Genomic DNA, 12,402 nt, shown 5'->3' with positions numbered 1-12,402 from the left:
TGTGTTGACCAAATTTAATATGAAAACAGCAGAAGACAGCGCGCAAAACAACTGGCCATAATAGTCAAAGAAACAATTGCACTCGAGCCCGGGTCGGGAGGGATACGCAGATATTCTCCAGTTGCCCAGCTGTCCCACTGCCAGTCGTTTGTTATCGTGTTCGCCGTTAGACGACGTAACGAGCGTTCAGCAACGTACTTTGTTGGCGATAGCAGTAGATCTTCACGTCACCCAAGGTATCCGATCCCACTTTGGCTGCTTCTCACAAACGTTAGCACCGGCACGGATCAGCGTCGCGTCTGAGCTGATATCAGCTTTCCGCCTGCTTGGTTCTTTCAGTTTTTCTTTTTCTACGTAATTACATAATGGATAATGATGCAAGAAAGAAACCACAGTGAGCCAGCAACGAGCAACTACCCGCTGAGGAATACTCTCTTTTGCCACGACGGTTTTGAGTGATAACTGGATGGGTAAAGGGGATACCGACAGAACGAAGTGGGTGAAATAAACAGAAATGACCCTCAAAGAGAAGGCAGCATTAAGAATGAACGAAATATTGAGAATTGTCTTATCTATACATGACTCAATTTGCCTTAAAGAGCTAGAGAAAAAAGTAGAATTCGAAGACTTCGAAAGGACAAACATGGATACGGAGAAGAGACAGACAATAGTAGCATACAATAGATGAGGATGCTGGAACTGGGTCGGCTAGATACGGCATATAGCCTGTTCCTTACTGAACAAACGACCGCACGTAATAATTACAATGATGGATCTAAATCAAAATGATGACATTAAATTTGAGACGATTCAATGTAAAGCATCCGAGTAGGTACAAAAGTGAGCAAAAGTGCCCAGTTGGGCATCAATCTGATAGATATGATGAATGAGGTATTAGGCATCGGCCTCCGTCGATTCCGTCCGCATATATCCATATTGGAGATTAAAAAAAAAGATGCGCAATGATATGACATTTGGCAAGCACAAGCGTAGCGTTCTAAGGCAAACACAGTCAAAATGAAGAAAAAGTGTCCTTTAAAAATGACATTATACGACTGGTAACAAAATATGTACATGATGATATCTTTGGTAAAATTGCCCAGTTTCAAGGCGGCCAACTTTTCTCGTTAGCTCAATACTTTCATATAGATCTGGCCATGGAAGTTAAAGTCCTAACTTCGAAAGCGCTTCGAGAGAGGCATGACTCAGTAACGAGCAACTTCGATCAGCAGCTTCACAAGTGGCACATCTTTGTTGAGGCCAACTCATTGTTGTGTCCGTCAGAAGAATTACCATCTGGTTGGCCTGTTTTTTCGTGTACGTTCCGACAGCACTTCTTTTATCCTATCGTTCGTAGTCGTTGATATATTTTTCACCGTGACGCTAACTGCCCGTTTTAATTTCGGCCGGCCTGTCTCGTTATCTATTTTTTTTTTCGTTCGCTATCTGATCTATGTGGGCAAAAAAGCAAAATGGCCGTTTTTTCCTTCTTCCTATCTATCGTTGATAGGGGGCATCTTTATCAGTTCTGCATACGCTTGTTCGCCTAATGTATTGTTATACTGATGGCCAGTTGGCTGAGGAGCAAAATTGAAAATCTTCACGAGGTCCAAGTCGGCCAGAGTGGCTAGTTCAATAATCTAAAGGCCTGCTGTGTCAACTTTAATATGTGCGTATCAAAATACATATTTACAATCTATTGCTACGCCTGTTATACTTAACGCATAGGGATAACTGTGTAACACGGAAGCTTCAAGAGAATGAAGGCGCCAGCATTAGTCCCACTGTGCATACGATCCGCTTTAAAAACATCTGTCTAACGTGGCGTCATGATATCTTACCGAATGTGAACATCTGCTGCACTCATATAATAAGTTCTGATATGTAGGATACAGATGTACAAGAAGGCGCAATACTTAATGTTCCTTTGTCACAGCATGTCTGTCGCGGTCTTGTTGGAAGACTGAGCTGCAGGAAGACAAGAATTTTTACGCGGTAAGTGATTTGTCCTAGAAATAGATAGACTCCTAGAGATATACTATATAGCTCACATTGCTACAGTGAGTGACAGTCTGATCCCGTATCGGCCAGCCCTACGCGTGTGATGAAGTGTGTCTGGAAAGATTTTGCCACATTTAATAACCGGTATGCTTCGAACAATAAATATTTATTCAATTGAAATTTGAAAAAAGTGTTGCACAGCGGAAACTGCAGTCGATCTGAAGCCTCCATAAGAATAAATAGGCCCATTTATCATGCACAAATTTGAAACGGTGACGTTCTCTTCAACTTATTCATCGCCTTACTTAGCGAAGCCAACGACCGAATAAGGATTTCATGCAGTAAGCCTGCAGATACTTCACCGACAAAAGAAGCCAAATGAATTTAGCACAAATTGACCATGTTCGACTAGAAAATTTCTCCCATAGCCGTAAGTTGGCCTGGATTTTCATCAACACCGTCTTGCCTGACGCAAAATGGGCAGTATCCTGATAGTAGTATGAATGCAGTATGTCAGTATTATCGATAGCTGTGTTTTATTTCTAAATAGATTTAATAGGCCAAACGATTTGCGTCGATGCCTGGTACTGTTCGCTCTTTTCCCAAGTGACGAAGATTCGAACCCTACTTTGAAGATGCGATACTGAAATACATTTCCTATGAAATGCGTTGAATCCTGTTACGACCCGGGTGGCTTATTTCGGTGTACAATTTGCCGGTACGCTAATGTCTCGCTAAGTTATTTCATCAGTGCGCTATTTTTTTTTGTTATAGAACTGAGAATTCTGCGACTGACCTTACTTGTATAGTAGATAAGCGGTTAATATATATATATATATATATATATATATATATATATATATATAAACATATAATGTTTACCGTTTGTAAAAAGTTTTCATATGTTCAAGCATTTAAACGTCACTGTATTTTTCCCACCTAAAATTCTACGTTTAATTATAAAAAGGAGACATTGCCTTCCAGAATCTATCAGTTTGTTGGGACACAATAGAGACCTTGGGTATTTAGGTTGTGTGAGTAAGACCAGTATTAAACGTGAACAAGTACCTTTTCTGTTGCTAGGAAAAAAACCTACTCCACACGCAATATAAAGCTCACTGTTAATATTGTATTTGTATGAGACTTTTACCGGAGATTCATCTTTCTAGTTTTAAATTTATACAGAACAACAGCCAGCCGTCACTACATATTTATGCATGTTTGTAATGTTCTATATTTGATCGCTGGTGTCGATTGCCAGTGTCATCTGGGAGGCCACCACCCTCCATCGGTTCCTCTGGGAAGGTTTACTCAGTGCTCGGAGTTCTCGGATCATTAACGGATGGCGAAGATTATGGCGGCCGTTAGTCGAATACCTCGATTGGTTGTCGTTGTCCAGTCGTTGTCCACTTGTACCGTGCGCGTAAAGTCTATCTATCTGCGCTTCTTGTCGGTTACAGTTGGTATGACGAACGTTCCATGGTGCCTAATCGCGCATGAGCAACTAGCACGAAAATACTTCAGGTTAACAGATAGAAACGGAAGCCGCTATCTGTTGGAGCGTTCGATTTCTGCGATGCTACTGTGCTACCCGGCGTAGACCATCGTTGGTTCTCCGCGGTCATTTCTTGGCTGACCGAATCATTAACGGCAGCCTATATGAGGGTCCTAAACGACCCGCGCCATCTGGGAGGCACGAAAAATGCACTAACACTTGGTATATTGACGAATAGTGCACAATTAGCTGTACTAAATACGAATCTTGATTAATGCATGGAGCGTTTCGAAGTTTCCCGGTTGTGCTTGCTGGAGGGGCTCGTGTGTCTGGCTTTTTTATATCCTACAAGACAGACAAAATATGAAGCATATACACTGTAAACAATTTTTTGTCAATGTTCCCCATGCAGATTCGCCAAATGGGGGGCCTATAAATGGTCTCGTTTAGAATCAGTTTCGTTTTTCCCTTTAGACTCGATAACTGCATCAAACACTGGACATCAACGTAGTTGTTGAATATTCCCAGCAGAAGCCCCACAACCTTTTAGCTTACGCCAGAGACAAACGCTTATGTGATAACCGATCCCGTTTAGCCGCCTTATATTACATTATATTAGCTAAGCAACAACGATAACGAGTGACTTCACGATGGCGATTATGTACATATAATGCAGCCAGACAGAACTTCACTCACTCAGTGAACAACCTCTGGTGACCCCCGCTACCGTTTGTGAAAATAGCCGGTGCTGTTATATGCAGACACTGATCGAAAAAGGGAGCATATCTATGCAGACAGGGATCATTAATAATGCTTCTAACGATCTCGACCATCAATACCTCGATACCGACGACGGAAATGTTCAATCTATGGAAGCTTACAAGCGCGACAAGTTAAATAAGTGAAAACAACCAGTCGATACATATAAAATACCCATCCTTTCCCTAATGCAAAACAGGAAGTTAAAGACGAAGTTTATCACTCCGATTAGGTTTGATTTCACTGACCTTACCTAATGACTCGAAGTTTGCATTTTTCGAGAAGAGGATTTCAAGGTAATCTAGTGAACGATCACAGATCTTGCTTTTCCCTAAACGAAAAAGAGCATTGAAGCATGTTAGCAACTACGTTAATAACTAACTCTGAGCTTTAAAAGCTTAAAGCGCTTAAAAATTTTATCCGGCGTCAATATGGCGGTAATAGTCCTGACACTACGAAAATGACTATTGCGAACGAATGAAAGTTATCTACAGTACTTGAATAACTTATGTTATATGAATGTCGGCTCATGAATTTGGCCTTGGACGCTTAATCAACTGGCAACGTTCATTGGCAACGTAACGTGTAGGACTCATTTACGAATAAACCTATGCTAAGATTCTATCTAGTGCACCGAAATGCTCTTTCCACTGCGGACACTATATGTATAACATACATTGTGACTACGCTTGCAAATTAACAAACATTGGTCCCCTATTAAATGTAGATCAAACCCAATCCTCAATACGTTCGTGTTCTGTTGTCACTTTTCAGTTGAATCGTCGTTAGCTGCTTTCATTTTGTAGGCAAAAACCGAGCACCATTACCTGTCATCAGCTACATATCGTGCTCGACTTTGCGGCCCGGCTGCAGCCTTGAATTCTACTTCAATCTGTTTTTCTACTATTTTAAATTTGTGCGCCACTAGCACGCTGGAAAGGATTTGTTCGCCGAGTTCCTCATGCCGCCCACTTCTGTCGCAAATCGTGTGCCGCTTGTTGCCTGGGCATTTGGTGCCTCCGGCCAGCTGTAGAAGTAGTGCTTCACTTGCCGACGCCGCTGGGTACTGTAGCAGCCACCACAACAGCGCAAAGTCGCTACCGACGGCGGCTGAGAGGTAGAGCGAAAGACATGGAAACTACATTAGCCCCTAGAGAGAAGGAACGCGGCCATCGCCGCCACGGACTTCAGCCGACTGGGTTCTCGGGACACGTTGCGATTGCCTCGCAACAATAGCTACCGCCTGTCCTCCGCCAGCTCCAATGTTGTTGCTAGACGAATGTTGCTGGCGCGGACAGAGCAAGCAGGATACGAAGGGACTGAACGGACGAAGGCCCGACAGCCTCGGACTTGCTAACGGCAATAGTGCCATTTGCAGTTCGGGTCGTTACCAAATTTTTCTTGCCCCCGATACTGGGGCATTAGATGTGTTCGATGTCGGATGTCCGTCGTTGTTGGACCTTGATGCGCATGTACAACTGTTATCGGGGATTTTCTTGAATCTTATTGGTGTTGTAAAGCGGTCGAGAGGAAACAGTTTAGCTATGTGTGGATTTTGGCAGACGTTGACGTTCGGTGTCAAGTGCACTGAGGGTGCGGGGAAGGATATGTTTACTATTAGGAATATTTCCACCCTTAGAAAGCCATAGAATTTTCGGTATTTCATTAAGTATATTTCTTACTAAAATCGTTCACTTCAAGGCAAGGTCGGACTGGCTGTACTAGATAATGATAAGCAATTATCAAGTTCAGATTATGATCAGAAACAACGCTATCTAGAAGAAATCAAAAGAATTTTTTTAAAGTTTAGTAATCGGCTTCCGTGCAGCAAATGTGCCCTGAGAGGTTTCAGTATCTACAGAAAAACAGAGCTTTGATCAAAAAAACACATTCGAAGAACATAAATATATTCAATTTACGTATTTCGAATTGCTCGGAATTATTCTCCTTTCGATAGCGTGCTTAATCAATATATACATCTCATCATTGCCGTATGCACAAACTGATACGGTGCGTCATCATCTCCGCAGAGCGGTCAATGGCTAACATTAAGCTCAACTTAAAGGCCATTATCTGTGCTATTATCACTTATACAATCGTATCACAATATACGCAAGTAGATATCGTTAAACTGACCTTATCCTACGGTGGCTTACAGCTGTGCTTGTAATTATATACGATCTATGTATCCACGAATTTTACTATAATACAATTATTGTAGAAACGTAAAAAAATACGCTGGATATTTTATTATTTTAAGAATCAAAATGTGTTCAAGAAAGGTTATTTAGTTATTTTAGGTTTAGTTATCAACTTTATTGGGATACTGCACAATCTCGTTGATTGCGTCGTTTCCAAAAAGCCACAATTGTTGTTTCTTTTTTTTTTTTTTTTTTTTTCTTTTTTATCTTCCTCTTGTATTTCACTTAAATCAGAGTTATTCGGGTGTAAAAAGAAGACCGATCGCTATCGATAACCGAATCCAGACAGCTGTTGAGCACCTGCTTTGGGAACTTTCTGCTGTTTAAAGTAAGCCAAATAAACCAAACAGGGCACTGACAGGTGGAACAGCAGCTAATCGAAAGACAAACTGCCGAAGGCCTAGAGCTTTAGATTCACCGTTTGTGTCTGAGTTAGCCATTGATCGAGCAATCTTAAACTTTGGACACTATCTGGTCTGAAAAGCGGCGTTTCAGATAATCTATATAGCCAATGTCTTCTGTTTCGTTAGCATCTACACACGCTTATAGAAAGTGGTGACATGACCAAAGCTAGGTGGTAAGTATGTGAAATTCCATGCCAGATCCGTTGCTTACTTTTCCGCGAATTTTCACACAACTCTTAGTTGCTCTCGAAAGACGCCCGTGCTTTTATAATATAACACCTGATTTAAGTAGCCCCTCGCAGGTGGCCTTCTCATTGTGGCTTTTGCTTTCGACTCTCTCACTCCCCAGAAGGCCGATGACTTACTTCTTGGACCTCCTTTTCCCTGGCTGAACGCGAGAGGCTCTTCGAAGCACCTTCACGTATTGCAGATGATGCTAGGGGTTACCCGAGAAGAATACAAGGCCAAGTGTTCGTAGCGCATTGAGCCCGAAATGAGATTCTGCATCATTCTCCTTATGAGTAACGTTTGCCCTATTAAGCCAACCATATTTCTTGCTAGCAAAATACCGCGTTGATTGACCTCGACGGCAGGGTGTCCCTAAAGAAATACACCGCCGTCGATATTTATTAGCCTACGTCTAATAGTATTACCATCGCGTTTCCACTTAGAGATTATGCGATCTTATACGAAGGCTTTAAGAGGCTGGCAATGTCGTCTGCTAGTCTAAAACGGCAAGTTACGCTGCATATTTAGATAAATAATTATAGCGTTTTTTTTTGTTTTTCATTGCAAAGTGCTCTAATATGAATGACAATTGAGACTTTACGATATCAAACTGAGATAGTGAACCTACGTTCTTTAGTTACCGCTGTTCTTAGTTAGTTAACCTAAGCTCTTTAGTTAGAGCCGCTGCTGCTGCTGCTGCAAATGAAGATTTCCGAAACGGGTGATAGCTCCCAATCGTCGTTTTGTGCAGGCAAACCTAAACTTGGACACTTGTTGACCATCAACCTGGGCGACCTGCGACACTACTTCGAGTACCTGAGTAAGCGTTGTGAATAGTCGGCTGTTGGCTAGCTATTCCTTTTCATTTCGCATTTATAGATTCAGTGCTATAACTGATATGATAAGGATGCAAAAATCCACTGATAGATTGAGCAAAAAGATTACCGATCCGATAGGTTCGGGTATAGTTATGTAATCGCTTCTGAGCATACATATGCTGCAAGCTTGATATCATCTACTTTAATTGTACGTTACTGGGCCTTGAAGATCATCATTATACCATTATTTACTGCCGTCAGACGGCGTCTTCTAAAACCGTTTGAGGATTACTTAAAAATAGCACTATGATATGGTACCCTGCTAGCTTAACCCCTCCCCATAGGATATCGCAACTGCTCAACGTATTATTTCTACCGGAACAATAAGCACATAGTGAACAGCAACTTCAACAACGATGCGACCGACAAAAAACGCTAGATCACATCAAGCGGCTGCCGTGGCGACAATTATTTCCAATTAGTAAAATTACACTTAATGAATAGGCAGCTACGATACGGGGGTTCTAGTGCTTGTTGTAGCGGTAAAGACAGTTGGTACATGTAAAATCAGATCACGAACGGGCTCAAAGTGTTTCCCCCGAAAAAAAGATACCCCAGTAAAGAGAAATTCTAGCACGGAGCGGTGCCTTCCAACCATACGGTGTTAGACCCTGTTAGCATGCGGTCCTTGAATTTGATATGGCATCTCATGTAAAATAGGGTCAGTTATATATATATATATACATGCGGAAAAATCACCTCACCAACTCTTAAAATAAGCAAAGATTAAAGTCTTAACAAATACTATAACGTAACAAAATGACCATGGTCGACTTTACTGATTTGATATAATTTTTTTCTTAATATTAAAAGGTTTGTATGAACCACAGCTTTGGGCCTTAACGGCATACCACCAACACAACCGTATGGTTGATAATTCTATATTCTTGCTGTGGAAGCTTTCCTGCAGGCTATATCAACCTGCAGTATTTCTATTCTAAAATACAATCTATTTTATATTATTGATCATATAATATATATCTAATTAATATTATTTGGCTTTTCTCGAGAAAAATATAATTTTTAGAGAAAAAACAAAAAAAAAAACGGATTACGTTTCTCTAAAGGCGCGGCATTGCTTCACAATTTGATGATCGAATGAAATTCGCAAACAGAATTCAATTAAATAAGGGCAGACGTTAGGTGACAAACGTTGTGAGCTCCTGCTTTCGAATTCCCTTGATCGTCGGTATACAAAGCTCGTTTACGGATAACACACACGTATGTGCATGTAGACACTAACTTATGGATTTCGACATACTAGCACGCAACAGCAGGCCTCGTCAGGTTCCCTTCCCATCAAATAGAAAAACAACAAAGGCGGAACACGCGCTAGTGCAATCCTGTAGCTTCGCTTCTCCGTTATCTGCTTAGTAATAAGCCTGAGCTAATGTCGTGTCTGCGAATGTACCTCGTGTCCTTATCGGAATTGGTAGAGCGCATATCTAGTACCCGCATGAACGCTGGGTTTACCTATCCTACCATCCTGGCGACCTTTATGTTACTTCATAAGTCTGACCGTATTTACTAAAAGTGAAGCCAAGTCACTGCTCACTCGCCGGGTCTCTAAAAGCCTTCCTTTTTCGGTCGTGACGGCCGTTGCCGGCAACACTGTCGAGACGTATGCCCAATCGATAAGGCTGATCAGATATTACGGAAACACATTGTGATAATTATCACGCTGTTAATTTTTGTTGTTGCCTGTTTCTCAAAATTCAACCTTTTCAGCTTACAGTTATGCTTATGTTACGAGTCTATAGAGAAAATTCCTATTCCGCTGTCTGATACCGCTTTCAACTTAAGGCCTGCGAAGTTAGTTTCAAAGACTGTTTGGGAACATCCATTTTTGAGTTTAATATATCAAAATGATATGCAGTTGTGTTACCAGCTCGCCATTCCCTTCACGATGCCTTCATTATTTGATGATTATTAAATACAGATTTAAAAATCCGCACTAATTTTGAAGCGTTATTGAAGCCTGTAAGACGCTTGGAACACCCTGCATGTTTTCATGTGGTTCGGTCTGGTGATTGTATATCCACAGGTGACTGTATATATACACAGTGCGAAAATGCAGAATTCTGTACAAAAAGGCATCCTCTGTACGATCATCATCGACCACACTCCACCACCGTGGCCTTTCTCAACTAATCTGATCATTGGTGGCCTAGGTCAACATCGTTAGTATGATCTAATGAATAGGCTACTAGTACTTCTTCTTGAAGTCGAAGCCTCGATAAAAATCTATTCTCGTCATTACAATCATCATTGTCGTTATGCCAGCACATTTTAATCGCTTGTTAGAATCCACACACAAATACACGTATACGTACGTACATACCTGCATAGGGTAGCTAAAGCAGCTAGGCCGGCAGGAAAACGACCTAAACTGTTTAGATGGTGGCTGATATTCAATGTTCAGAACAATCTAGTGGCATGGAGCTGTTCTGCTGTCGTTAGCCGCGTTCGAAGTCGGCCAAACGCATGGTCTCCGACTGCACACGGACTCGACGCTCGGAAGAAAGTGAACGCGATGGGTCGACAACACTGCCCGGTGCCGCAAGCGCTTCTCGATCTGAAGCAAGAGCTGAGACGTATCTGACTCAATGGTTTGCGTCACAATGCATAATGGAAGAGAACATATCATTCGTGTGACTGACAGGCGTCCGGTAGATACCGACCTTACAGCTTTAGGTTACAGCACAGAATGTAAATTTCCGTCCCACAAGTCAAGGGATGAAATTTCGTTCTGATAACCGTCGAAGTCCGGCCAAAAATGCCGAATCTCGATTTATTGTCCAACTACTATTCCTGCTGGCATTTGTCCTATCCCAATACAGACAGACGGAGTGTGCCTGAACGACTTTCTGGCGCTGACGAAGCCTTGAGAACAGCAGAGAGTCACTGACTTCAAAGAAGAAGACGCACTAGCAAATGCAGATAGAGGTTCAGGCGGTCTTTTATCGACTCGGTGGTAAGCACATCAGCGACAACAACAGGGGATTGATCGCGTAGGACAAAGCAGGCCGACTGGCGGACTTTTAATAACAACGATAGCCATGCACCGATCCAGACAACACCGATAAGTGATTTATGAAGCTAATCAGCGCGGCGGATCATCATCAGTAGTCGCGTAATGGCAGAATCAAGCTAGAGCTTAGGCGTAGCCGGCATTGTTAGCAAACTAACTGTTATTAGGTTTATCTTACGATTAGTTCTACGATCATTCTAATAATACTGGCATTATTATTAAGATCTTTGTGACTGATTACCGTGTACGCACATATTGGGTATATGTAGATGTAGCCTCGAAGGCCTGATGTGAGTCAGTGAGTAATCACTGTAAGATTTAAAAAAAAGCCCTCAATTCATGAATATAAGACCCACTCCGAGTGGTTTATAGCAGCCAGATTCGAACAAAATAATCCTTAGATTGTACCTCTGTGATTCGCAACTTTTTAATCAATACGTTTTTTTTTTAGTAAAAATAATTGTTTATGCATTTAAAGTATGGATAGAGGGAACGTGACTACTGCCATCATCGGCAGCGCAAACATACGGAATATCGAATCTTATTCAAATACTATAAATAACAACAAACATAAAGTGACATTATATTGGTGAACGCAGTCTTGAAGAATGTTTTCAGTTAATACGAAACTTACAAAACAATAAACTTGAACTTGTCGTGACTAAAAATTTAGGTAATGGCTCAGCTTATTTCTCTGCGTCATCAAAATACACACAATAAACAATTTATACAATATTTAGCCCTATATTAAAAATCTAGCTACGCTAAAGTGGAGCACTTACTTTAGATAACTAATGCCAACGCACTGCTCCTAAATCAAAGCTGCTTAGAGCGTATAGTTACCTTCGACTTAGCCGTTTCCCTTTGCCACTTGAGCCAATAACAATGAAAAACTGTCTATGAAACAGCGTTCATTATGCAGTCTAGCTGTATCAAACTAAGCCATAGAAGAGCACCAATATACGAGTGCAAAAAAGGGCATCGCTACGCGGAACTTCGAATTTACTTTCAAACGCAGTCTTCGTAAGGTGCTCGTATGCCTATTTATGATCTAGGAGATAATTGCTACCTGATGAACTGCTGTCTCCATTGCTGTCAGTCGAGTTAAACACATGTCTCTCGAGTGTCCTCTCCGTTCTACAGACAGCAGGACAAACGAGATCTGCGGGGCCGCAGGTCTGGTGCGCTGCTGGCAGCGTAGCTTAGCCTGATGGAATACTTAGCGCTGAACCGGATGTAAAACATTTGGATACCATCTCCCTGTCAGGGTCGAGTGAGCGACAGGAAACAAGAGAGGTTTTGGAAACCTCATTGCAATTATCGCTGTTTTCTTACGTAGCTTTTGTGCGTGTCGTCGCTGCTGTCGCTATTGATTAACATTTTGATGATAACATCATTTCGCAAA

The 12,402-nt window shown here is 41.7% G+C and overlaps 1 long non-coding RNA gene across 1 annotated transcript; it reads right to left on the bottom strand.

Moving 5' to 3' along the window:
- Positions 1-2,148: 2,148 nt before the first annotated feature.
- LOC147755843 (uncharacterized) lies at positions 2,149-12,157 on the bottom strand. The gene is made up of 3 exons (XR_015326853.1): positions 12,067-12,157; positions 10,308-10,553; positions 2,149-3,841 (listed from the first exon to the last, which is right to left on the bottom strand). It is a non-coding gene; the product is annotated as an uncharacterized LOC147755843 (long non-coding RNA).
- Between the last annotated feature and the right edge of the window lie 245 nt (positions 12,158-12,402).

This window comes from Varroa destructor, unplaced genomic scaffold (genome assembly GCF_002443255.2).
Source record: "Varroa destructor unplaced genomic scaffold, Vdes_3.0 BEIS01000004.1, whole genome shotgun sequence".
Taxonomy (NCBI): domain Eukaryota; kingdom Metazoa; phylum Arthropoda; class Arachnida; order Mesostigmata; family Varroidae; genus Varroa; species Varroa destructor.
The sequence above is the reverse complement of the archived record's forward strand: the minus strand, read 5'-3'. Positions and strand labels throughout refer to the sequence as shown.